A 27,932-nucleotide genomic window follows, 5' to 3' on the forward strand; every position below is an offset into this window, starting at 1 on the left:
CTGTTTTCTCTTATGGTCAGGTTCCGAGGAACTTCTCCAATCTTTCTTCAATTATCTAAACGATAATCTATGGGAAATCAGCTTCACCATGCACCACAGCCTCACTAACATTGAATTTCTAGATCTAGAATTCTATGTAAAGAATAACCAATTGCATTCCAAACTATTCAGGAAACCTACTTCCTGCAATTCCATTCTTCACGCTTCGAGCTTTCACCCTGAACATCAGTTGCGGTCCATCCCCTATGGAGAATTCCTCAGGGCCAAACGCAACTGCAGTGAAACAATGGAATTTGATAACTGCATTATGACCATGAAACACAGATTTCAAAAGAGAGGCTATTCGAGCTCATCGCTTCTGAAAGCAGAACGCAAATCCAGAGTCATCTCTAGACCGGACTGCTTGAAGACACGTACGGAGGTTGAATCCTCCAGACAACCAATCAGACTGATCACTGAATTCAACGCACTTAACTATCACGTCAAAAAGAGCTTCAACAAACACTGGAAAATCTTAACAGATGATCCTTTTCTGAAAGAGTTTCTTCCAAATAGACCTTCTATCACATACAGAAAGGGCTTTACACTCAGAAACAAATTAAGCCCTACAGTCCCCCACAACACACTGGCACAGGACTGGCTTTCCACACGAGGTCTTGGTTTCCACAGATGTGGGTGCTGCTCCATGTGTATTTGGGGCAAACATGGCACCAAAACTTTCGAAGGCCCTGATGGAGTCGTCTACAAAATTAGACACAACATCACGTGTTTGACTAAATTTGTAGTGTATATAATTGAATGCCAATGTGGAAAAATCTATGTGGGCAGCACCATCAGGGCTTTCAAGGAAAGAATTTCCGAACACATAAGGGCCATACAAAGGAGAGACCCCAAATACCCTGTGGCTTTACACATTGCAGAATGCCAACCATTAGTAGACGATGCCAAAGTACGTGTTTTCGGCATAGATGTAATTCCTCTCGACATCAGAGGGGGCAACCGCGAATTGAAGCTCAGGCGTAGGGAGGCAACCTGGATCATGCGTCTTAGATGCGTGGAACGGGGGCTCAACTACGATTCTGAGCTTCAATTCTTCTTAGGCGACTAGACAGCCGTCTGGGGGACCCTTCTTCTACGGAGACTGAATGAAATTTGTAATGTACCACTAGCAAGGAACTCATAGAATCAAATGGAGATATATCTAGAGTTACCCACTATGTACCAGAATATCAAAGCATATAACCACTACATATAGCACGTAAACATATCATCATGATTATTATGTCTAAAGTACCAATCGCAATATGCTTTGAATGTCTAAATAACCAATTGTAATATGCTTTGAAATTGTTGATTTAATTGCTAAAGTTCACAAATGAGAGGTGTGGGGGGCACTTTCACACAGAACATCCTAAAACCACTGAACGTGATGAGTCCTGCCTAGATTGTGATATAGTACCTCTACACTCTCTTGCGCACTAACCGACCCTACGCGCTTTTAATCTATAAACATGTGAGCCTCCTTATTCTATGTAGGCTAATACAACGAGAGTTCCTTTTTGAAATCTTGGTTTTGTGTTTTGGCTCATCCGAGTCAAAAACTACCTTTGGACCGAACCGACTACATGTATTTCTCGATACACTTTGGCCACTCAAAGATGGCGAATCCTTTCAGTCTTAACACTAACAACGGGGACATCTTCGATCTCTACCTCTGTCTACAAAGCAATCCCTCCCACCCGGTCACGTGACCGTACAGAGAGACGGCAACCGGGAACTACAGGAGGAGGGATTCCACCACAGAGGTAAGCGGCTAGTTTCTCCGAGGATGAACCCTAGTCGATGTAAAGCCCAGTATACCGGGCCTTTGGAGCTAACCGACGCTCATGTTTTCCCGTTTCCTAGCGCATCGCCCTGTTGAGAGACACACTCGTCTCGAGCCTAGTCCAGTCACAGACGGATCCCCTCCCGGCTTATCTCCTGACACACCAGGAGTCAGGTATTTTCTAATTCAATCCTAGAGATCCTAATCTCTCTCCTAAGGGCAATAGGTCCTCATGAAAGAACATGCCATCATGCATATTCAAAAGCCAATACCCAACAGACCAGGAGTCTAGTAATTTCTCTTCAATTGAATGCTCTATAGACACACAATTATTTCAGTAAAATTTAATGCAATATGTACCTCTCTCAAACGTTGCGCTAACTCGCGCACTAATTCGATTGTTTCCCCTTAATCAAATGGTCGACAGACCTATAAGTACTACGAAAAAACACAATGCAATATGTCCTTTCTTCAAACGTGGCGTTAACTCGCGTATCAATCCGATTAATTTTCTGTATTCTTTCTGTGATCTCCTTTTTATACAGAGTGATCAAACACGAAGGAGTTTGGCCTTACATGAATACTTAATATCAAACAAGCAGTACCGTCCACGTGACTAGTATAAAGGGACAGACCGTTTCTTTCCAGTCACATCTAGACTCGTGGTAAGAAAACCGCAATTTAGTTCTCCATCTACTCTACTGAGTAGGTGTTCCTCTTCCCTTACCTTAGAATGCTTCCACTAATGATTCCCTCCCTTTTTAACGTATACTCTTTCTTTTAGTCTCTCTCCGGCAAGTAACGTCCAATACTCGGATATTAGCCCAGACCTATCACCAAGCGCCAAGGAAAATACTATTTCTCAAGGTAAATAAACAATAATAGCGAGAGAGAGTTACTTGTCCAATTCTATCGAATCTTATGTTCGTAAAGGGCACGATAACAGAATACCCTTAGCACCCCCAATCAGCACAGATATAGACATCACCGACCAACCACGTGATGATACTGTTATGGCCCCTCACCCACACCTCCTCACATAGATTCACCTAGTTTCATTTGGACTGATCCACAACCACATGAACCCTCGAAATGCAAGATCTCTGTGTATGTGTTAAACTCGATCACACACCAAAGCGTCATGTCACGGAACTTTCTGTCAATGCACCACCACCCGAGGGCTACCACTCACAGCCTTTGAGTGACACATGTACTATTGTGTTGATATCACCACTACACAACACCATCACGTGCGAACCGAATCGTACGGCACCACTGCATGTTGGCTGCATCTTGTCACCATTTGCAGTATCTGACAACGGCAGTATTGACCTGATGTATTTATTCTTGTATCATCAGCCCTGAAGAGTCGTGTTGACTCAACTGTACACGACGAAACACGTGTCGGCTTTTCATTACATCTCTTGAGTCTGGAGAGAATAAATCATCTTCTTGCTGTTTCAAGAACATACCAAAGATTCTGCTTCTGTTTTCTTATATATTTTCAGTCATTGAACTGCATGTGATTTTCTGTTGTAGTAGCGAGAGCACACTTGTATATGAGTGACTGAGCGAACTGTAGTTTATTGTTTCCACGATTCTGAGGGTTCAGGGTTGTCATGTTCTGAGGTTGCCAAGAACTGTTCTCTCCCTGATAAGAGGACATTCTAGTGGCACTGTGAGCTAGCTGATACAGACAGGTTAACATATCCAGTGAGGATGCACAGAATCAGTCTGCCACCAATCCCACAGTTTATGTTATCCAAATGCGCAGTTCCTGTATAGGTTATATAGGAACTACACTACACCAGAGGGCCAACCGAACAGTCAGGGCCCACTCCTCTAAGACCGGCCCACTTGCCGGACTTCAACCAGGCATACCCTCCACCCTCCTGCCCACCCCAACCAGGCACACCCTGCCTTCTGCTTTCTCGCAGCGTGAGAGGCAGAAACATAAAATGGTATTTAAAATACCATTTTATGTTTCTGCTTCTCGCACTGCGAGAAAGCAGTAGGGTGACGCTCCTCCGCCCTAATGGAGGAGCCGCCCCTGCATGCGAGGTACTTCCTGTAACCCCAGGGCTCCCACTCGAGGCACTCCCTGCAACCCAGTGGCCTCCCCTAGTGAGGCTTCCTTCTAACCCTAGGCCCCCCATGCAAGGCCCGACTGTAACCCTGGGCCACTGCAAGGCCCCCCTAAACCCTGGGCCCCCCTGTAATCCTGGTCCCCGCGGGCAGCCCCCCTGTAATCTTGGTCCCCTGCGAGGCCCACACTGGAACCCTGGCCTGCCCCCTTGCAAGGCCCACCCTGGGGCCCCCATGTGAGGGGCCCCCAACACTGGGGCCACCATGCATGGGCCTCCTAACCCCAGGCCCAAATGGTGAGGGTCCACCCAACCCCGGGGCCCCCACCATGAGGGCCCCCCACATGAGGTCCCCCCAACCCCAGGGCCCCCACATGAGGACCCCCAACCCCAGGGCCCCCCAAACACAGGCCCCTCAACCCCATGGCCCCCCCATAAGGTCCCTCCCAACACCAGGGCACCTATGAGGCCCCAAACTCAGGGATGCCATGCAAGGCCCCCAACCTGGGGCACCCCCAGCCCAGGGGCCCCCATGAGGCCCCCAAATCCCGAACCCCCTGCGTGGCACCCAACCCAGGCCCCACCACGAGACCACCCCAAAATCTAGGCCCCCCAAACCCAAGCCTCCCCCTGCGAGGCCTCCTACTAGGGGCCCCCATACCAGGACCCCCAACCCAGGGCCCTCCAAGTGATGCACCCAACCCCAGGCCCCCCACATGATACTCCCAGGACCCCCAAACCTGGGGCCCTCCACAAGGCCCCTTAACCTGGGGCCCCCAAACCTGGGGCCCCCCACACGAGGACCCACCCAGACCCATGTCTTCCCACCCCAAACTCGGGGGCCCCCACAAACACAGTGGCCCCCATGAGGCCTTCCCAAATTTGGGACCCCCCTAAACCTGGGCCCTACCAACACCGGGCCCTCCAACATGATGGGTGCCCACGTGAAGCCCACCAACCCTGGGCCCCCATGAGGCCCCCCAACCCTGGGGCCCCCTTGAGGTCCCCTCAACCCCAAGGCCCCCCACGAGGCCCCCTCCCCATGAGGCCCCACAACCCTGGGCCCCCCCTTGTGAGGCCTCCCACCTGGCCCCCCACAACCTGGGGCACCCCGCAAAGGCCCCCCAAACCCAGTCCCCTCAACCCAGGCCCTCCCCACAAGAGGGCTCCCAAACTTGGGGACCCCACCCCAAACCTGGGGGCACCCAAACCCAAGAGCCCCCTAAACCTGGGCCTCCCCACAACCCAGGCCCCCCTTAGAGCCTCCCTAACCCGGGCTCCCCAAACCCCATGCCCCCTATCTTGGGCTGCCCCAAAACATGGGGCCCTCCCAACCCAGGGCCCCTGTGAACCCCCACAACCCTTCGGCCCCCCACCCAAGGTTCCATCCCAACCCCTGAGCCCCCCTACACAAGGCCCCCTGACCCCAGCCCCCCTACCCCGGGTCCCCCCACATGAGGCCTCTCCAAAGCCGAGCCCCCTAAACCTGGCCCCCAACATGGGGGCCCCCCACCGGATGCCTACCCCAACCCTGGGCCCCCGTGAGGCCCCCCAACCCCAGGCCTCCCATGAGGTCCCCCTCAACCCCAAGGCTCCCCGTGAGGCCCTCTCGACCCTCAGGCCTCCCTCCCCAACCCTGGGCCCCTCTATGTGAGGCCCCCCCATAAGGCCCCTGCAACCTGGTCCCTCCAAACCAGGGCCCCCAACATGTTGCACAAAACCTGGGGCCCCCATTCAAAACCCGGGGGCCACCACAACCTAGGCCCCCCACATCCCAGGCCCATCACATCCCAGGCCCCTCAAGCCTCCCCAACCCAGCCCCTCAAATCCAGAGTCCCCAAACGCAGGGGCCCTTGCAAACCCCCAACCCCAGGGCCCACTCCCCACAATGCCTTTGACTAAACCTGGGGTCCCCTCCCAACCAAGGGGTCTACCAAACCTGAGTCCACGGGCTAGCCCCCCATGCGAGGCCCCCCTGTGAGGCCCCCCAGGCTGGCTCCCACACAAGGACCCACCAGGGACCACTGCAAGGACCCCCCACATGTCCCCCTTCACAAGATGCCCTCCCGCGAGGACCCACCCACCCCGGAGCCCATCACATGAGATCCCCCAAACCTTGGGGCCCCTACATGAGGCCTCCCAAACTTTGGGGACCCCACGTGAGGCCCCCTCCTTAGAGAGGGACCCCATGCAAGGCCCCCCAAGTGGCTCTCTCGCGAGGACCTCCAGTGCCTGTCTGCAAGGACCCACCCACAAGGCCCCCTTCACAAGAGCCCCTCCCGCAAGGACTCCTCCAACCTGGGGCCCCCACACGCGGATCCCCCACACGAGGACCCCCCACCCCGGGCCCCCCACACAAGGACACCCCACTCTGGTGCGTCCTGCCCCAGACCCCCACACAAAGACCCCCACCTAAGTACTCCCAACCCACTGCCCCCATGCGAGGACCCCCACCCCAGGGCCCCTACACAAGGACCCCCATCCCGGGGACCACACACAAGGCACCCCCATAACCACAACGCGAGGTACCTTATAACCCTGGGGCTCCCATGGGAGGCACCCCCCCTAACCTCTGGACCCCCACGAGATGCCCCCCAGGGCTCCCATGTGAGGCACCCCCTATAACCCCAGGAACCTACCTGGCAAGGCTTCCCTGTAACCCTGGGTCCCCCATGCGAGGCCCCCCTGTAATCCTGGTCCCCCGCAAGGCCACCCTGTAATCTTGGTTCTCATGCGAGGCCCAACCTGTAACCCTGGCCCCCCCGCAAGGCCCATCCCAGGGCCCACACATGAGCCCTCCAACCCTGGGGCCCCCACCGGAGCCCCCCGACCCCAGTGCCCACACACGAGGCCCCCCTAACCCGGATGCCCCCACATGAACCCCCCCGGGCAAACCACACGAGCCTCCCCCACCCAGAGCTCCCCCGCGGCCCCAGGTGAGGCCCCCACCTGTTGCCCCCCCACCCTGGGGCCATGACAGTATGCACCCACCCCGGGGACCCGATGTAAGGCCCCCCACCCTGAGCCCCCACATGAGGCCCCTTGTAACACAGGGGCCCCCACACGAGGCCCCCTGTAACACTGGTGCCCCTCGCGTGTGGCCCCTCTGTAACTCCAGTGCCCCTCCCAACCCCGGGCCTGCACATGAGGTGCTCCTCCCCACAATCCTGGGGTAACCTGAAATGAAGCCTCCATAACCCTGGCCCCTCATGCAAGGCACCCTGTGACCCAGGGCCCCCCATGCGAGTCCCCTGCAACCTTGGACCCCCACATGTGAAGCCACCCCACGTGAGTCCCCTGTAACTCTGGGCCCACCACACTGGAGGCCCCCGTAATTGAGGACCCCCACATGCGAGGCCCCCCGTAACCCTGGGCCCCCCACATGCGAGGCCCCCTGTAACCCTGGGTCCCCCACATGCGAGCCCCCCGTAACCCTGGGCCTCCAACATGCGAGGCCCCTCATAACCCTGAGCCACATCACGTGAGGCCACTCTGTAACCCTAGGCCCCCAAAAGTCACCCTGTAACTCTGGGCCCCTGCACGAGGACCCCTAACCCAGGGCCCCCACACGAGGCACTCCAAAAACCTGGACCCCCATATGAAGCCCCCTGACCCCAGCCCCCCTACCCAGGGTCCCCCCACATGAGGCCTCTCCAAAGCAGAGCCCCCTAAACCTGGCCCCCAACATGGGGGGCCCCCACCGGATGCCCACCCCAACCCGAGGCCTCCCATGAGGTCCCCTCAACCCCAAGGCTCCCCGGAGGCCCTCTCAACCCTCAGGCCCCCCTCCACAACCCTGGGCCCCTCAATGTGAGGACCCCCATAAGGCCCCTGCAACCTGGTCCCTCCAAACCAGGGCTCCCAACATGTGGCACAAAACCTGGCGCCCCCATCTGAAACCCGGGGGCCACCACAACCCAGGCCCCCCATATCCCAGGTCCATCACATCCTAGGCCCCTCAAGCCTCCCCAACCCAGGCCTCTCAAATCCAGGGCCCCCCAATGCAGGGGCCCTTGCAAACCCCCCAACCCCAGGGCCCACTCCCCACAATGCCTTTGACTAAACCTGGGGTCCCCTCCCTACCAAGGGGTCTACTAAACCTGAGTCCACGGGCTAGCCCCCCATGCGAGGCCCCCCTGTGAGGCCCCCAGGCTGGCTCCCACACAAGGACCCACCATGGACCACTGCGAGGACCCCCCACAAGTCCCCCTTCACAAGATGCCCTCCCGCGAGGACCCACCCACCCCGGAGCCCATCACATGAGATCCCCCAAACCTTGGGGCCCCTACATGAGGCCTCCCAAACTTTGGGGACCCCACGTGAGGCCCCCTCCTTAGAGAGGGACCCCATGCAAGGCCCCCCAAGTGGCTCCCTCGCGAGGACCTCCAGTGCCTGTCTGCAAGGACCCACCCACAAGGCCCCCTTCACAAGAGCCCCTCCCGCAAGGACTCCTCCAACCTGGGGCCCCCACATGCGGATCCCCACACGAGGACCCCTCCAACCCGGGCCCCCTGCGCAAGGACACCCCACTCTGGTGCCCCCTGCCCCAGACCCCCACACAAAGACCCCCACCTAAGTACTCCCAACCCACTGCCCCCATGCGAGGACCCCCACCCCAGGGCCCCTACACAAGGACCCTCATCCCGGGGACCACACACAAGGCACCCCCATAACCACAACGCGAGGTACCTTATAACCCTGGGGCTACCATGCGAGGCACCCCCCCTAACCTCTGGACCCCCACGAGATGCCCCCCAGAGCTCCCATGTGAGGCACCCCCTGTAACCCCAGGAACCTACCTAGCAAGGCTTCCTTGTAACCCTGGGTCCCCCATGCGAGGCCCCCCTGTAACCCCAGGCCCCCCTGTGATCCTGGTCCCCCGCAAGGCCACCCTGTAATCTTGGTTCTCATGCGAGGCCCACCCTGTAACCCTGGCCCCCCTGCAAGGCCCATCCCAGGGCCCACACATGAGCCCTCCAACCCTGGGGCCCCCATGGGAGCCCCCGACCCCAGTGCCCACACACGAGGTCCCCCTAACCTGGATGCCCCCTCATGAGCCCCCCGGGCAAACCACATGAGCCTCCCCAACCCAGAGCTCCCCCGTGGCCCCAGGTGAGGCCCCCACCTGTTGCCCCCCCACCCTGTGGCCACGACAGGATGCACCCACCCCGGGGACCCGATGTGAGGCCCCCCCACCCTGAGCCCCCACATGAGGCCCCTTGTAACACAGGGGCCCCCACATGAGGCCCCCTGTAACACTGGTGCCCCTCGCGTGTGGCCCCTCTGTAACTCCAGTGCCCCTCCCAACCCCAGGCCTGCACATGAGGTGCCCCTCCCCACAACCCCAGGGACCACCACATGAGGTGCTCCTCCCCACAATCCTGGGGTAACATGAAATGAGGCCCCCATAACCCTGGCCCCCCATGCAAGGCACCCTGTAACCCTGCCCCCCATGCGAGTCCCTGCAACCCTGGAGCCCCACATGTGAAGCCACCCCACGTGAGGCCCCTGTAACTCTGGGCCCACCACACTGGAGGCCCCTGTAATTGAGGACCCCCACATGCGAGGCCCTCCGTAACCCTGGGCCCCCCACATGCGAGGCCTCCTGTAACCCTAGGTCCCCCACATGCGAGCCCCCCGTAACCCTGGGCCTCCAACATGCGAGGCCCCTCATAACCCTGAGCCACCTCACGTGAGGCCACTCTGTAACCCTAGGCCCCCAAAAGTCACCCTGTAACTCTGGGCCCCTGCACGAGGACCCCTAACCCAGGGCCCCCACACGAGGCACTCCAAAAACCTGGACCCCCCATATGAGGCCCCCTGTAACACCAGGGCTCCCTGCATGAGGCCCCCTCAACCCGGGCCCCCCATGTGAGGCCCCCTGTAACCCCATGGCCTCCCACCTGAGGTCCCCCATGTGATCCCCCCCTGTAACCACAGGCCCCCCACGTGAGGACCCCATAACCCTGGGGACCTCCACGCAAGGCCCCCTGTAACTCCGGTGCCCGTCACATGTGGTCCCCTGTAATTCTAGTGCCTCCACGTGAGGTGCCCCCCCAACCCCAGGGCCCCCCACATGAGGTGCTCCTCCCCACATCCCCAGGGCCCCATGTGAGGTTCCCCTCCACACAACCTCGGAGCACCCCAGGAACCCTGGGCAGCCCACGCGAAGCTTCCTGTAACCCTGGGCCTCCCGTGATGTCCCCCCATAACCCTGGGCCCCCCAACGCAAGGCCCCCAACCCTGGGGGGCCTGGTGAGGCCCCACAATCCCACGACCCCCCATAAGGCCCCCCAACCCCAGGGCCACCCGTGAGGCCCCCAACCGCAAGGCCCCCCGTGAGGACCTCAACCGATGCCCCTGCCCGCAAGTTCCCTCAACTCCCCCATGAGGCCCCCCAACCCTGGGGCTGGCCGCCGCAAGGATCCCCACCCCAGGACCCCCATGTGAGGACCCTCCTGGGTGCCTGGCCCCCATGCAAGGACCCCCCCAGGGCCTGACCCCCACGCAAGGACACCCCCAGGGGCCAATGCCCATGTGAGGACCAACCCCAGGGGGCAGTCCCCACGTGAGTACACCCCAGGGTTCCAGCTCTCACGTGATGTACTCCCCCAACCCCAGGGTCCCCCCACATGAGGCACCCCAACCCCGGGGCTCCCCCACATGAGGCCCCCCAACACCGGGCCCCCCCACATGAGGCCCCCCAAACCTGGGGCCCCCTCCCCATGCAAGGCCCCCCAACCCTGGGCCCCCCCCTTACCCCCGCGAGGCCCCAAACTCGGCCCCCCTTCCCGCGAGGCCCCCGAACCCCTATATAAGTGTCCTATTGGCTGCAGCACCGGGATGTTTCATTGGCTTCTGCTTTTCAAGTAGAAACGCGAAGTGCACATGAACATTGAAGAAGGACAAAGTAATCCAGGAGAAAGAGTTATTTTTCACTGTGGAGATATTAAAGGACTAGATGGAGCTGTGAAAAACTGTTAGCTGAGCTGTTGGCCATAAAAAATGTGGTTCCCATGCTGTGCATATAGGCAACGGTGACAACCTTATTTATGTTAGTTAATAGTTTTTGCCATCTGCGTTGACATTTATAATTATTAGTCTAAGATATTCTTTCATTTGGCATCTGGACAACGGTGACTACTTTTTTGTGTTATTTTGTTATTTGTGAGTGTTATCTATACTGACTTTTGTAATTATTGATATTGTGTTATTGTATTCACTTCTGAATATTAGGGTAGATGGAAACACACACTATAATAGCACCTCCTATGTTTTGGCAATATCCATGACCTCCTTTGATGGCATGGGAGTACTGGTGGGAGGCATTTCAAAAATAGATGGGGCTATTGGAGGGCAGAAACTAGCCATGCTATGTCATAACCTAGGTACAGAGGGTAGAAGGGTTTTAAAAATGGTGCCTGTATTAGGTAATGTGGATGAGGAAGAGTATGGGTTGGATGCTGATGAGCATTCAGAGGATGAATATACCTAGGCTGTAAACGCGCTGGAAGAAAACTTAGGAAAAAACGTTAGTATTGTAGTGGAGAGGCATACATTTTTCACGCCGGGGGAGACCATTGAACAGTATGTATCTGCTTTAAGAGCATTAGCTGTGTCATGCAAATTTAAAGATTTGCAAGAGGAGATTATAAGAGAGCACGTGAAAGCCATTAATATAACGAAACACATTGAAAATACGTCTTGTTATGTGAGAGAATTGAAAGATGAACAAGTACAGAAGGAAACCAAAGGGAACTGCAGGAGGAGTGTATGTGCAGTGCAGAGAAAAGACTTGTGGCAAAGAAAAGAAAGTACCAGAAATCAATATCAGGGTAAGGAACCGCAATGGCATGGGGGCACACAAAAAAAACAGTGTTACAGGTTGGAATTTCAGACATTTAGCAGAGTCAAGGCCATACTATGCAGTCAAAACCAGATGTTTTAGTGTAAAAGGTGGGGGCATTACTCTAGAGTGTGCAGATCTAACATAAGTGAGACATCAATGACAAATCAAAGGGGAACTGGGTTAAAGATGTTCCAACACACGGTACTGATGATGATGAAGACAGTGGTGAGAATGGAATTGAAGTGTTAGTCAACAATGTGAGGCGTGTAATCCACCCAAGTGTGTAATTGAAGTTAATGGTCTGCGAGTTTCCATGTGGCCGGATTTGTGCACTCCTTACACATTAATAGATAAATCTATCTGGGTAGACATGGGTGAATGTGAGTTGATTTCCACTGACATGAAACCACAAGGCTATTGTAGGGGCAAGTTACCAGTCAAGGGGTATTTTGATGCTGTATTATCATATAAAGGCAGAGAGGCAGTTGGAAGGGTATATGTGGTAGAGAAAGGGAGAACATTACAGGGGTAAAGGAACAAAGGGCCCTAGTCATGGTTCTCAATCCTAATCATCCTGAGCAAGTGTTTTGCTCACCTCACAGAATGCTAAAAAGGGTTAGAAGAACAAACACCCTAAATTATTTGCAAAGAATCTGGGGTGTTTACACAGGTTTGAACACCGCATAATACTAAAAGAGGGGGCTATACCCAAGGTGCACAAGCTGTGCAATGTACCGTTGGGATTGTGGGGTCATCTCAAAATGGAGCTGGACAGATTGTCCACTAAAGGGATCATTGAGCCCATTGAATCTTCTAAATGGCTCAGTCCCATAGTTTTGGTCAGGAAACCCAATGGAAATCGGTGCATGTGCGTGGATTTAAGGGACATGAATGGTATTTGGGTAGACAGACATCCGTTACCCAGGATTAATGAAATGATAATCGAGGTGAGATAAGCTAAGTTTTTTCCATGTTGGATTTGTCAAGTGCTTATCACCCAGTACTGTTACATCTTTGCTAACACCAGAAGGGACATTCCAATTTGTGTACATGCCATTTGAGCTGTTCTTTGCAGCTGCTGTCTTTCAGAGAATCATGCAAGGGGTTTTACGTGGATTGTCCAATGTCCTATGTTTTCAGAATGACATATTGGTGTGGGGGTCAGGTTGGGACATCATGATTTTGTTTTGGAAAAGGTATTGATGAAGTTGGAACAAGCTAGTTTCACTATAGGTGTTGACAATTTTCACTTGGAGAGTTGGAGAAGAAGAAGTGGAATACTTGGGGCGTGCGTTATATTGATGGAGGGCGGGATGCAGGTTTGGGCACTGTAGGTTTGTCGACATTGAAGAGTACGTAGTGGTGGTCCATCCAAGGGGGTTGCATGGTGTGGCTGAAGTGGATGTTGTTGCCTCCTGCAAATATTGGGTCGAGGGTGCGTCCTGCCTTGTGGACGGGGGGGGGGTGATGAGTTGTTTCAGTCGGAGGTTGGCGAGGTTGTCCAGGAGGGCGGCGGAGTCGGGGTCGCTGAGGTTGTCGAGGTGGTAGGTGAGGTCTCTGATGAGTATGTAGTCCATGGAGGCGATGGTGTGGGGCGCGATGAGGTCGGCGATGGTGGTGGTTAAGATCCTTTTTAGAATTGGTAGAATAATATTTGAGATTTGTTAGGTGTTTTTCTGAGAAAGTGCATGTGCTACGGACTCCAATGCAAAAAGGAACCAAATGTGAATCGTCTGATGAATGTCAAGCTACTTTCGTGGAAATTAAGAAAGCAATCATTGAGGAAGGGTTCTAAAACCTTTTGATCCCAATGATGCCTCCATAGTGGTGACAGATGCCAGTATGTATGGTCTTGGGGCAGTCTTGATGCAGGTGGACAAACGACAAGAAAGAGTGGGAGCATTTGCATCACGTACACTCAAGCGTGCTGACACTACTTATTCCACCATTGAGAAGGAGGCACTAGTGTGCTGGTGGGGTGTGCAGTATTTTAGGTTGCACGTGTGGGGCTCACAGTTTGATTTACGTAGGGATCATAGACCTATGATTGATTTGTTTACCACCAAGGGTGCGAGCAAAGCCACTCCACGCATAGCGAAGTGGTTATATCATCTCCCAAAGTATACTTTCAATATAAAGTATGTACCCGGCTCAAATACCAGTAATGCTGTGTGTCTATCTCACCTGCCTGTGGATGATGGTACACAATATGGGATGAGGATGAGTGGATGGTGGTAGAAGTCAGTGAGGTGTGTACGGGAGCTATTTGGTGATGCAAGCACTGATTGTTGAATTACAAAGTGCCAAAACATTGTCTCATGAAAAGAAATCAGAATTGAGTGAGTTTGTTCCTGTGTGGGACAAACTATCTGTGGTAAAAGGTATTGTTAGAAGGATGTTAACCTTGTTGTATGAAGGACATGCTGGTATATCGCCATGAAGAGGAAAGCACGTAATGATTTCCAGTGGTCGGGCATGGACAATCATGTTGAGAGATTTGTAAGAGATTTTGTATCTTACACATGTAGTGATAAAGCTCACAAGGTTTACGGGACTCAGTGGCATTCCCTAGGAGAGCAAGGGAAAGGATGGCTGTGGATATATGTGGTCCGTTCGAGTCTTTGGCCTATGATAAGAGATTTGAATAGTGTTAGTCGACTAATTTTCCAAATTGCCAGAGATGGCATTCATGAGGGAGGTGAAAATAGCTAATGTAATTTCTTTTTGTTAAGAAATATTCAGGAGTGAGGGCTGTCCAGAAGTAATTGTGTCGACAATGGTCTACAATTTGCAGGAGAAGAGTTCACTTCCTTTCTTACGAAGGAAGGAATCAAGGACTTTAGACCAACAAATTATAATCCTCATGAGAACGGTTTAGTTGAGTGCTTCAATAGGGTTCTAGGTGCGAACATTCCGTTGGCGCTAGTTAAAGGTTTAAATTGGAAAAATAGAGGTAAGGAACATTCTATGGAATTATCGCACTACACCCCATTCCCATACTGGGTAGGCTCCATTTTTCTTGTTAAAGGGAAGGGTGCCAGGCACCACTTCTGTGCCTGCATGGATGAAAAGAACCTCATGAAAATATTTTGACAGCAAGGCACTCAATAAAAGAATGGATGAGTACCAAAGTCAGTATGCTCATCAACACGATGAAGGTTTGGGAAAGAGTGTGTTCATGCAGGGTGAGAGCATGGCTTGGGGGACATGCTAAGAAAGGTTGTTCCAAATGGGCTGAGCCCCAAAAAGTGTGGGAAGAAGAGGTGGAGTGGTGCGTCTAGAGGATGGAAAGTGGTGGAGCACAAGGGAACTTATGAGGTGTCATCCCATGGAGCTAGATTTTTGCACACAAAAAAGAGGGTGATGTCAGAACGAAAGATAAGTAAGGTGTTGATGGGGTACCAAGGTTCCCTCATAAGAAGTTCCCCTCTCATGGGATGAAAAGGGAGGTTCAAGTGACACGTATGCCGGTTCAGATAGAATTTCGATGACAGAAATATTGCTGTTCAAAATATTGAAAAATATATAGACTACAAAAATATCAACTTGCATACCTACACAGGTAAGTAAAAAAATATTGAATCAAAAATATCGATGTAAAAAATATAGATGTAAAAAATATTGATTTAAATATATATATAAAATACTATATATTAAATATTAATATTCAGTTTAACAAAATAAATACAATTTAATATACATTTTAACAAAATAAATGTAATTAAAAAAGCTAAACATATAAACATAATAATTTATACATATATATATTTACGTTAAAATAATTAATAAACTATTGTCTTTAATTTATTTTAAAACTTTAAAATGATTTAAAAATAAAATATATATATCTCAATAATATAAAAAACAACATTGTATACTAAATTAAAACATTAAACTATTAAAAAATATTTCAACTTATATTTCCCAATACAATCAGTGCAACAGTAGGGAAAGTTGGATAGCAAAATAATTACATTTACTATTCCAACTCCAGTGAGTACAACAGCAGGGAAAGTGTTGGATAGTGGAGGGGTAACAATTACTATTCCCACTCCAGTGAAAGCAACAGTAGGAAAAGTGTTGGATAGCGGAGGGGAAACAATTACTATTCCCACTCCAGTGAATGCAACAGCAGGCAAAGTGTTGGATAGCGGAGGGGTAAACAATTTTATTCCCACTCCAGTGAAGCCTGACGGTTGAGAACATAGTTCACACAGTCGCACCCAACATAGGATCACAAGGGTTAGCAGCTGCTACCCCTAGCCCTGTTTGTTACCTCCTCCAGCCTGGGCATTATTTTCATACCAACACAGCTATAAAAATATCATCAAAAACCCGTACTTATTAAATGTAAATTTAATGCAACAAATATAAATTTGTCAATAGAGTTCAAGTGAGTCCTAAAATACTTTTATAGCATCTCAATGCCTTTATCGCTTTATAGCATATACTTGATCCGTGATGCATCCTTGTTCTTGTATGAGCTGTTTTTTAGGTTTCGAACTGGCGAGGGCACGAAGTGCCCCTCCCAGATCGAAAACTTTTGTCAACAGTATGGATGTCGGCACCGCCTCTGTTTCTCATTGGCTAGCTCCATAAATGGACGCTAGCCATTGGCAAACAGAGGCGTCCGTCAAATCCCGAGGCGACTGGTGGGCGTTCCGGCAATGTTTTTCCCTCTCCACCCTTTTCGCATCGTCATTGGGCGGTGGGCGGAGTTTCGTTTTTTTTTTTTTTGCTGTTTGTTTTCCTCATTCCATGCCGACCACGGACGCCGGAAGAAGTCCAGGTGAGTGCCCGTTCCCGCAGACCGTGTGCTGTTCCCGCCCCCCGCCCCCCTGTCCGTGTCCGCCCCCCCCTGTCCGTGTCCGCCCCCCCCGCTGTCCGTGTGCCCGTAGGTGCTTGTTCAATTACCCATTATAGTGCGGGCTGTGTGCTTAGCTTCTCGCCTGTTTCTTCTCAGCCGGATTCTTTTCCTAGGCTTTCATTGGCCGCTCACACCAGTGCTTTCTGGGACTTGTAGTCCTGGATTTGTTTAATTAAACACACCAATCCATAACTTAATTATTTGTAAAAGACACATCCGGTCAGCACTGGAAAAATGCGTCTTTGCCACAAACTGTAGGCGCTGACTGTCAATGAAATATTCAAGCCGCCATCTGCTTTGAAGTTGCAAAGGCCACTTTAGCCTTCCATCCTTTCGAGGTTAGAAGATTGCTGTGAATTAAATTAGGCATTAGTAATCCTTATTTCCAGGTTTAGGCATGACTGGGGTCTAGTTTAAAGCGCAGTTTGCGATACACTATTATAACAAGTCGCATTGTACCCTCTTTCGAACATCTGTTGGCAGGAAATAGGCCCCATTCTGCCTCCCCCCAACCCCAGAACCTCTTGCATTTGTCCAACCTGTTTACAAACACCTTGCAAACCAGACATGTGACTGACTTCGCCCCAGCCCGCTGACCTCTCAGAGGCGGGACATGCGTGGCAACCTTCCGCCACCCCCTGCTGGTGTCTCCGTAGCCCTTGTGCCCCCTGCCCTATCTCAGTAACCCCAGCCCCTCCCTGCTGTGTCTCAGTAGCCCGGGTAACATTGCTGTTTCTCAGTATAACCCCTCTCACCCGCGTGTCTCAGTAGCCCGGGTACCCCCTGCCCCGCGTGTCTCAGGAGCCCGGGTACCCCCCCTGCCCCGCGTGTCTCTGTAGCCCGGTTACCCCCTCCCACCTGCTGTCTCAGTAGCCCGGGTGCCCCCCTCCCCCCGTGTCTCAGTAGCCCGGGTACGCCCCCATGTCTCAGTAGCCCGCCCCCTTCCCCCCACCCCTCTGTGTCTCACTCTCAGTAGCCCGGGTCCCCCTCACCCCCCCCTCCCGGGTGTCTCAGTAGCCCGTTTCCATCCCCCCGCGTGTCTCAGTTGCCCCCCCCCGCGTGTATCAGTCGCCCCCCCGGGCGTGTCTCAGTAGCCCCGGCGCTCGATCTCACTCGTTCTCTCTGAGGGCGAGCACAGTTTCACTTCATTAAAATGCACTCGACTCCTCCACAGAATTGACGTCCTTTCGGGCGGTAATTTTTCCTTATTCGGAATGCAGAGCTGCCTCGGACTTGTAACAATTCATCTGCTTCCGTTTAGAGACGGGAGAAGCAGGAGAGATTGTTTTCTGTCGCTAACAAGTCGAGTTCTCAGCCAGTGGGGTCTTTAGGCATGGAGGAGGGTGTTTGGGGTGTGGGGGCGGGGGTGCTGTCCTGAGCCCAGCCGGGATGTGTGTTCCTTCAGCTGCCGTCCTCAAACAAGATCCGAGCGCTGTTTGCTCTCCTTTGTGTTGACAGCACTCGTAATATGCTCGAAGCATTCGATGAAAAGCACCTCAGCCAATCGAGGAGTCCCATTCCAAACGTTCTCCTTTGCCCTCGGTCTATCGTGGGAGATTCTTGGGTTGACTCTGGTTTAAAAATATCACTGTTGTCAAACTGGTGGATTACACTTTTTCCCCCCATATAAATGAGATGTGTGCGAATTTGAAATGTTGTTTTTTTTGCAATCTTTGCAAAGGTTTATGGAAAATCTTCCAATCTAACTAACTTGGCAAACTTTTGTTCTTTGTCACAATTGCAAAAATATGATTTGAGAATGACATGATAATTTTTCGACAATTTCTATCACGTGGATCCTAAATACGCAAAATACACTTTGGGGTATATGTAGTGGAAATTGACATCGAAGGCAAACCTGGTGTTTAAAAGTGACTCGATATACCAGCATGGGGACTAATTGAAATCTCTCATTGGACTAGGCATAATGATTGGATTTTGTGATAAATTAGGGTGTGTTGCTAATTCGTGTGATGTCCACTAAGGTATTTCATCTCATAGCCCTGAAGGGAGTGCAGATGACCCGAAATGATGGAGGGAAGGACAGGGATACAAGGATGAAAGGTGCTACATAGGGTAAAGAAGCAGAGAGCCTTGTGGATGGAGTGATATCCCCTGCGTCTCCGGATTGTGCATTCAGAGTACTCAGTGTCTCAGTGTGCTTCCATAACATAGCATGTGTATTTGTAAAGTGCACGTTTTTTTTTTTTTTTTTTTGCAGAGTTTTATATAGCGCGAACTAGACCTGAACCGAATCAGGTATCAGAGCTCTTTACATATTTTCCAGTTACGTTACACACTTTCATTTTTAGGCACGGGGAGATTAAGTGATTTGCCCAGAATCACAGGAGGTTTTGGCGTTGTTACCGAGACACGAACCCAGATCTCCAGGTCCGAGGTCGAGCGCCCTAGCCGTTAGGCCAACTCCTCTAGGCTCACCCATAGGCACCCTGGCACTGAAAACAGATGTTTATTGTTACCCAATTCAATGGTACTCAGTTTATCGACTTAAGAAGGATGAATGGCTGAGTGGGTCCACCGGAATTTGAACCTGTGACCATGAGGTTGTACACAGGTCCCAGCAGTGTTCGCATTAGTCCACTGAGACACCAGACCCAGCTCCATGAAGGTATTCTAGATGCTCAGGGCCCCTTAGCAGCCATATGATGCCATGTTAGCTCCAGTTACTCCCCACCTGCCTCACTTCTACTCGTCGGTCCTGCCATCTGTACTCCCTGGCAGCCTGGCAACCAGCATGCTGTGGACGTTATGCGCAAGCTGTCGCTTCCCTCTTCTTCTCAACATGCGCTATCACTGCACACAGCCTCTCAACACACGGCCTCTCTGCACATGCCGCTCTCCATATAATCTCTCTGCACAGGGCCATGTGTGTAGAGAGGGCAAGTGAAGATAAGGCATGTGTAAAGAGGGCGTGTTCAGAGGGTGTTTTCCAGAGAGGCACTCCATATTTCTGTGTAAAGTAAAACACATCAACGTTTTACACATAATTCAAAGAAGTTAGAAAAGACCATTTGTCAAAAGCAATACCAAAAGCTCAAACTTTAACAAAGGCGAAACCATTGCATTGTAAATGCTTGTTTCTTCTTTTCTCAATAAAAAAGATTTAATACTAAAGGAAACAAGGGCAAAACTGTTGTATTCACATGGCTTTCAGGTGTTTTAGACAAACTGTAGCACTTCCAGAAGCACACAGAACAGCCCCAATTGGGGGAGAGGATGTGGCTTAACTACCAAACCTGCCGAATTAAATGCTGAGGAATAGGGCTCTAGAGTCGGATTCTTGGCAAATCATTTAATACCTCAAGCTTAAAAGTGAACGTGCCCGTCTGTGATTCACCTGATGCTCGTGTAAAGCGCCCGATTCTACCGGGTCCAGACCGAGCTACAAACTACAAAATAAACACACAAATGGCGAAGGCGAGAGGCCACCTGCTACTGCGCATGACACAGGAAGGTAGCCTCCGTCTGAGCATGCGCGGAATGCAGTGTTTCATCTCCGAGCATGCGCACTTATCATATGCCTTGTCCGCGCATGCGCACTCGCCCCGTCTCCATCCTGCTCTGAGGGGCCCAGCTCTGCTGTCGGTGCTGTTCCTCGTCCTTCCTCGGAGCCGCTCTCGGGTCTCGGTTCACGCGGAAAAAATGACAAAGAAAGGACCGGAGGAATGAGAGGCAGGAAACCAGAACAAGTGAGTGATGGTGTGTGCAGAGACTCTCAGAGCTGTACTGCTGAGTTCAGAGGCTTTCAGGGGTTTTACACAAACTGTGGCACTTCCGGAAACACCGCAGCCCCGGGGGGGAGGGGGGATGTGGTGTAACGGCCAGAGCTGCCGACCTTGGAGCAGGGGAATGTAGGCTCAAGGTCCTGTGATTCTGCGCAATCAATCCCCCTGTCTATAAACGAATGTGTCGGTGTGTAAAGTAACTTGTGCGCAGTTGAAGTGCTCCAGTACGTGCTAAACATGGCTGCCAGGGTTTCAGATTGCTAGATGACATTTTATGCTTTCTTGGGAGGAAAAAAATCAAGCAATTTATACGAGGGAAATATACAAATTTCAGAAATTAGACCTAGAAACTCTAAGAAGATCTTAAAACTGGTGCAAACGACGGTGGTGGCTGACTCATAATTACAGTGAAATTATGAAAATGTCACATATAGGAATCTGAAACCTAGCTATGGCTGGCCTGAACCCTCACCTTGGAGAATGCCTGACCAAGAGTTAATGATCCCTTTGCCTCACTTATCATTAATGTTTAAGGCCTAGTGAAACAGACGTAATTTGTGAAGAATACTCAGAATGGTGAGTACTGAACTCGATGTCCTAGCCTCACCTATCCCGAGTGCCATGATAGTTCAAGATGCTGATGGGCCCAAGGAAGAAAGACTTGCCAACAGAGAAGCCCCAGCAATCCCGGATTGGCACTCCAAGGCCCGAGCCGACAGTCATGCAGCCGCGCTGCTAAAATAGCGACTTAGTCGCCAAAGACCAAGTGCGGGTACAGAGCAGCAGAGCGAGAGTGGCACCCCTCACCGACACCTTGGGGGTGCCCCCTTTGGCCCCAGGAGCGTGGAGGCAATGGCTTGGTGGCCCCACCCTGCTCGAATTGGTGTTCTAAGGCCAGGGCAGCGCTAATAAAATTGCGGCTGAACGTCGTTGCTAAAGGCCTGAGCCGCCCGCTGCTGGGCAACGGAGAGGATAGCACCCCTGAGCTCCCTGCATGTGAGCGGACACATAGGAAAGCCCACAATCTCTCTCGTACCACCTGTGACCATGGTGGTACTGGGGAGTAAAGGTGTGCACCCGCAAACAAGACCCCATTAACTCGGCTAGAGACCTCCAATACAGTCGAGTTATCACTATTAAACTGCTCAATATGCAGTTGGCCAACACTGCGCATCAGGATATTAACCGGGCTACGGTCAGACAAATAAAGGTGCCACTGCCGTCACTGGCTCAAACTTCCTGCCAGTCCGGACATATGAAAATGACCTTAATGTTTCACTTCCTCACAGAGGCAGGTTCAGCTTGATGTGCGCGATAAATAGGCATTGAGGGCATGTAAATGTGACCTTTAAATCAAGACTGACTCGGGTCGACCCTTCTCTGACAGAACAGAATAGTGAATAATGTAACAGTCGACTAGAGTTCTTTATTTTCTGCTGCAGTGCTGCACTGACTTTCTTTTTGAGGGTGAATTCTACTTGTTTGTGCAGACTACATACAGAGCTGCTGTATGTAACTGTACACAGGCTGAATAACGCACTCCTACAAGTAAATTACAGTTGGAATACAAGAAGAAACAGTGCGTGACACTTCACTTACTGTGTCAGCGCAGAGCCCCATTGACGATACTTGGACATAACACGGGCCAGCTGCAACAACTGCACAGTCCCAGGCAGAGATTGGACACTCATCTCCGACTCTCGTGGCATTGGCAGAACTGGCTACACTGGACTGCAGGCGGTACCTGAGGCAGTCATGCTGATGCACCACCACAGCCGAATCATTACGCCGGGGCCATGTGCTTAGAGCTGAAGCGGCAGGCCCAAAGTGCGCTGGCTGCCAAACAACTGAAACTGATGCAGTGCAGCCGTGCCCTCCCATGGCTCTTATGGTGATTGGGCAAAATGAATCATGGGGCAAGCTCATGACATCAGTGAATGCGCGGTATTGCGTTAAAAATTGTAGCTAGCCGCGAGCTGAGCCAGCCCCCTCAAGCCTGTCGCAACAAGAAGAACCAGCAGCCCCCAAGCTAAGAGCTTTCTTTGGCAGTGTCAGTGGAGGTGCTAAATAGAAGCGCCCCAGCTGCAGTTGAGACACTTTAAATGCATAACAATGCATTTCAGTGCGGTGATGCTGATCACCACACTGAAATGCGTTAGTCTAACTCGTGATACTTGGCAGGACTGGCTAAAAATTGAAACTGCAAAAAAATATATATTTTAGAGTCCTAAAATTAGACGGGATCAGAGTTCTGCCTTTACCCGGGAACAATGCCGACCCTGTTGTACTGTGATAGGGAGAGGTGTGGCAGAGCGGCTGACAGCTCACTGCATCTCCCCGACGGCCCTCAGCGCCTGGATACCCTTAGATGTGATAAGTTCGCATTTTACAAATGTGGACAGGCCAAGAGCTGAATTCTGCCTCTATTTGCACTAATATTTGTTAAAGAGCAGTTTGGGATGTGTTTGATGAAACATAATTTTGTAATCAACTTTCTACAAAATAGTTTGAAAGAGGGGGAAATACTGATGTTACAAATTTCCAAGTTTTTTACTGCCTTTGAAATTAAAAAAAGGGTCATCCTGGTTGAAGCACTGGCCAGGTGGCAATCCCGTCTACACACAGGAACATGATTTGCCCGGGATGATGAAAATAGTCTCACTGTAGTTTGTTCACTGCGTTATATATTCTATACATTAACCTCAATCCAGTAAACAAAGGACACATTTTAGTTTACCTTATAGGTAACCTTATGACAGGATCTTGTATTTATCTGGCAGCTAGGAAAAGAATAGCGAAACTCCGCTCTTTAGCTCCAGGTACCAAATGCTTCGGTGTAACAGGAACCCTTTAAGTCCTTGAGTTTAGTTTTATAATTAATTGTTTTCAGTTGTGTTAGTGCATTTGGTGTTAGTCAGCTGAACCAGCATTTAAATTCTTTGCTTGCACTTTTGTACTGACTGAAAGCTTTGACTAAGAAACGAAGGTACACCAGTGACAAGGACTCCTCTGGTAACCCTGTACCAGAGCCCCATTAATAGCTGCTACAGAGTGACCAGCTTTGTCTCTGGATGTGATGCCTCCTAAACATGTTTCTGTTGAAGCCCAGAACGAGGATCAAGAAAAAATGAGTTAAAGGTCAGTGGATCTGAACTTGCGGTGGGGAGATATGAGTGTTATGGTGCTCATTATATGCATGGCATCGCAAGTGTTATTGATCACCAGGCACTAGATAACTCGTTTCAGACAGCAATGGCTGGCTTATTAAAACACTGCAAATACAAATCAATAACAAAGAACTAAATTGTCCTCTTTGGTGTCCCAGGACATATCTATTGATGCTTTGGCCATTTCTGGCATAACAGATTTGAATCACAGTGACTCTATATCTCTTGAATGTTTCAAATTGTGACATTGATGAATACGTTTGAAAATATTTTCCCCTGCTCAACTTAAGGTTCTCTGGACTCATATATGCGATCTAAAACAAGCTTCTGAAAAAAGGCCAGCACTTGCAGTGGCACTGATTGATCGTGGTGGTCACTGGCAGCCTCTGACCTTCTGCATATATTATGCTCTACCCAATGGCAACCACCAACAATAAATCATTCTATTAGAGCACGTATTACTGGCTGTGTATTCTCACCAGTGTTGCTTCTTGGCTGTGATTATCCATCCACTCACTTGTAGGTGAATACTATTCCTCTATATTTCATTGAAAGTGGCTATAAGTTGATTGGATATCACCTTAGGGCTTGCTTTGTATTAGACAATAGCAAGCCCAAGTTAGTGTGAAATATCTGGACCATATGTGGAACCATCTGTCTACTGTCATCCTGGGTAGGAGCTATTTTCAAGTAGCTTAATCGTTTAAGTACTACTATGGAGGCCAGTGGATTGCTGCCCAAACTGAAAGACACTGTTTTGGAATAGCTTGGGAGATTATTTTTAAGATTTTTTTTATGTTAAACCCAACTGTTCTCTGTAGCTTTTTAGTATTTAGGTCGAGCTGTGTTAGCAGTGCGAAGCACTGCACAGCGAAGCATCTATTGTTAGCAACTTGCTGGGAATGTGAGAAAGGGGATGTGCACGCGCAAGCCCTCGGTGATTTCACTTCGTGGGCGCGCACGCCCAGCCCGGCGCCGTGCACATCTCCTGTCTTACATTCACAGTAAGTCAGCCTCTCGCCTCTCTCAATCACGCACACACACACACATACACCCACGCACACAAAATGCATCAGGACGCACGCACACAGACACACAGCCCCACATATACACTCGCACAGCTAACAGACACACAGCCCCACATATACATGCGCACAGCTAACAGACACAGCCACACATATGCACAGCTACACACGCGCACACACACAGCTACACCCACACACACACACAGCTACACCCACACACGCGCACACACACCCCACTCCCCCCCCCCACTCACCGGGCTCTTTTCTTGCTGCTACGGGATGTTCTGTAAGTTGGAGAACCTTCCTCGCACCGTTATGCCTTGCCTGCTCTCTCCCGGGAACCCCATCACTCCCGGAATCCCTGCTTTCTTGAGGGCTCCCTCTGCGTCTAAGGTGCCGCGCTCCGGACGAGCTACGTCACCGCTAGTCTGCTACAGAGGCGGGGATCTCCCGGAACTTCGCAGGCTCCTGCCTATCAAAGTAGAGCCCGCCTCTCTCGCCTGCGTTCCACGCCTCGTTATTAGTCAGTGCTTGTTTCATTTCGTGTTTGAAACTCTTATTGCTTTTGATTTGGAGCTTAAAACCGGCTTTCCTGCCCTTCTGTCACTTGACTTCAGCGTTGGGCTGAGCCCCCATGTCATTTCCCCTGTGGCATTGAAACTAGGAGATATGTGTTAGTGCCTCCTCATCGTGTCTTTCAGGCTCTTGCATCACCCTAGTGGCTGTGAGTAGTAATTCATTTATCTCCGACACTAGAAATATGATTTGCCTCAAGTCACTGTATGCTGCCTTTCTCATGGTTACATCACATTAACGCAGTTCAGTTCGAAGATCACACTTGCTTTTCAGATGATTAAAGTTGTCGGGTCAGTGGTGCCACAGTTCATCTGCTTGTCCCTATATCAGTGCATCGTGGCAGTTCACCAGTATATTGCGTTTGGAAGATTTCGAGTGCTTAACTCAAAATGAGTTCAGAGAACGATCTGATGTCAATTGGTGCATGTCCAAAACACGCCTGATCGAGGAGAGAGACTCCCGATTTTTAAGTTGCAATTTTCAACATGCACATCTGAAGTAAGAGGATGCGTGGGCGGTTTTCACCTTTGACTGGGGGCGGCGTCAGTGGTCACCAGATGTTTGAAATATGGGTCTCTGTGTAGTACTGAGCACTCTTAGGTTATAGCTGGCAGGTTTACCAGCAGGGATGAGAGTGAGGCCCTGTATGTCGATCTTGTAAAAGAGATCTAGGCGTGCCTTTGGGGTACCTGGTGGAAGGTGTTCACCTGTTGCGAAATAGCAGCCAAGCAGGCTGGCTTCACGTGTGGTTATGAATGGTTGAGTAGTGTTTGGCTACATTTTTACAGTTTGGGGCACCTTTACGCTACTGTGCACACAAGAACCTCTGTACACGGACGTGGTACTGTATTCAAAATTAGGTAGTAGAACATGTATGTAGACCAGGATTGTCCACACATACTCTTCTTCAATATCTCAAAAAGTTATTTTCATCTCCCCCAACCTAGAAGGAAGGCTTCTGTTGAAGGTATTTTATATTAAGTAATATTATTGTCATGCGAAGTCTGCCCCTAAAAGGAGAGAGACCTGTCAATGACTGCTGAGCATCTTTAATAGATATCGTCCTGTAGCTGTGAAGTGACTTGTGGAGTGATGCTTTCATCATTTAATATCCGCAGCCTTTGCTTGGAGTCTCTGAAGCAAAACAAAAATTATTTGTGGCAATATGCACGTAAATAATTATTGGGTTGGAGGCGCATTCTATGCTTGCATTATTATACGTTTTGCAAATTTGTTTTTTATTTTGATTTCTTCATGCCGAATGTTTGCCAGCGTCATAGTGCTGTGTATATATATCATGTTTTCTAGGTCGAGCTGGTGTTAGCAGCGCGAAGCGCTGCCACCACCACAGCATCACTCAGGGGCACCACAACATCACTATGCGCTACCACAGCATCACTGAACGCCACAGCATCACTCGTCGCACCACAACATCACTCAGCGCCACCACAACATCAATCTGTGCAACCATTCAACAACAACTGCTCAAATATGGTCTCTCAATCTTTCAAGCCCTATTACAAATGTCACAAAAAGATGTTAATATTTCACTTCTGTTCTTGGATTTTCGTCACAATAAAATACACTGAATATAATCTTCACAAAAGTTATTTACAAAAGTTTAAGCTATTGCCATTATAAATTACAATAACAATAATATTTAAGTATTAATTATAGTAAAATTAAAAGCCTTTGTAATATTAATACATCTAAGTCACGTAAATACAACACATATTGCATTACAAATGCTAAAGGTGTCACGTTTGCGAAAATTATAACTATTGGCATTGTAAATGACAAAGCTATTAATTTCGCTATTTTCAAAACCAACACATAAATAAAAAAAGTGTCATTTACAATACCAATTCCTCAAACTTTTCTAATGCGAGACCGAATTGCATTGCAAATGCTTGTTTTTTTTATGGACAGTAAAATAGTGAACTGGAAGTCTCATTTAGAAGTTGCCAGGCAGGGTACTCTGACACAAATGTCCGCCGAACTGATGGTCTGGTCTGTTCACACTATTTAGTGTCGGGGGGGGGGGACCATTATGATTTCGCTGTTGGTGCCCCTGCTGGTCTGAGGTTGCGCAAAAATAGGGACACTCCCTATCCAAACCAGACCTTATGTGGAAACCTGACTCATAGACCAAAATGGCCCGCAATATCTTCCACCTGTCCCCATCACCCCAGAACCGTTGGGTCTTGTGCCGGTTGATTCCCATTGTTCCATCAGGTGTGTCTGGTGTGTCATAGTGCCCCGTGTGTTTGCCTAGTGAGCCCCATGGGATAGGAGCGATAATGACCTCCCTCCAGTGCTTCCTTCCTTGTTTCGGTGTATCCCCGAGCCATTTCCTACAAACCCTCACCCCCTGTGGCATTGGTAGGAGCAGGAATCCCCTCCAGCGGAAGAAAAAGAGGCAGAGGAAAGGAGTATAGAAAGCAAGTATCTGAACAAACATTAAAAGAGTGGCAAAACTGAGAAATTGAAAGAGCAAGGAGGGAATCCTCCATTAGGTGTGACACACAATAACATGTTTGGGTCTGTGTGGCCAACGGCCAGTCAACAACTTCGGGAATGGGAGTATCATACCTCAGGCCGGTTTCGTATGTCCTCGGGGCCCCATCCTCATATTACCTGTGGCACGTATGTTATACAGGCTGATTCAGATGAACCTTTGTTGGAGTCCTCGGTGTCGGTTCTGTTCTATAGTTGACGGAGCAGGTCTTCTCTCTCTTTCTGGCACTCCTGCTCTGTTGGTTTTGTTTCCCTCTTCCGGTCCTCCTGCGCCTT

General features: G+C 50.5%; 1 protein-coding gene across 2 annotated transcripts in view; it reads left to right on the plus strand.

Moving 5' to 3' along the window:
- Window positions 1–20,199: 20,199 nt before the first annotated feature.
- The window catches only part of LOC144772310 (uncharacterized), a 36,788-nt gene continuing 29,055 nt past the window's right edge, over window positions 20,200–27,932 (plus strand). The window contains exon 1 of one of the 2 annotated variants that reach the window (XM_078656541.1): window positions 20,200–20,335. The gene's annotated coding sequence lies outside the window, so the exon portion shown is untranslated. Of the gene's footprint in view, window positions 20,346–27,932 lie in introns of both variants that reach the window. The other variant, XM_078656542.1, reaches the window with a different exon arrangement.

The sequence above is a fragment of the Lissotriton helveticus genome, chromosome 8, assembly GCF_964261635.1.
Source record: "Lissotriton helveticus chromosome 8, aLisHel1.1, whole genome shotgun sequence".
In the NCBI taxonomy this organism is placed as follows: domain Eukaryota; kingdom Metazoa; phylum Chordata; class Amphibia; order Caudata; family Salamandridae; genus Lissotriton; species Lissotriton helveticus.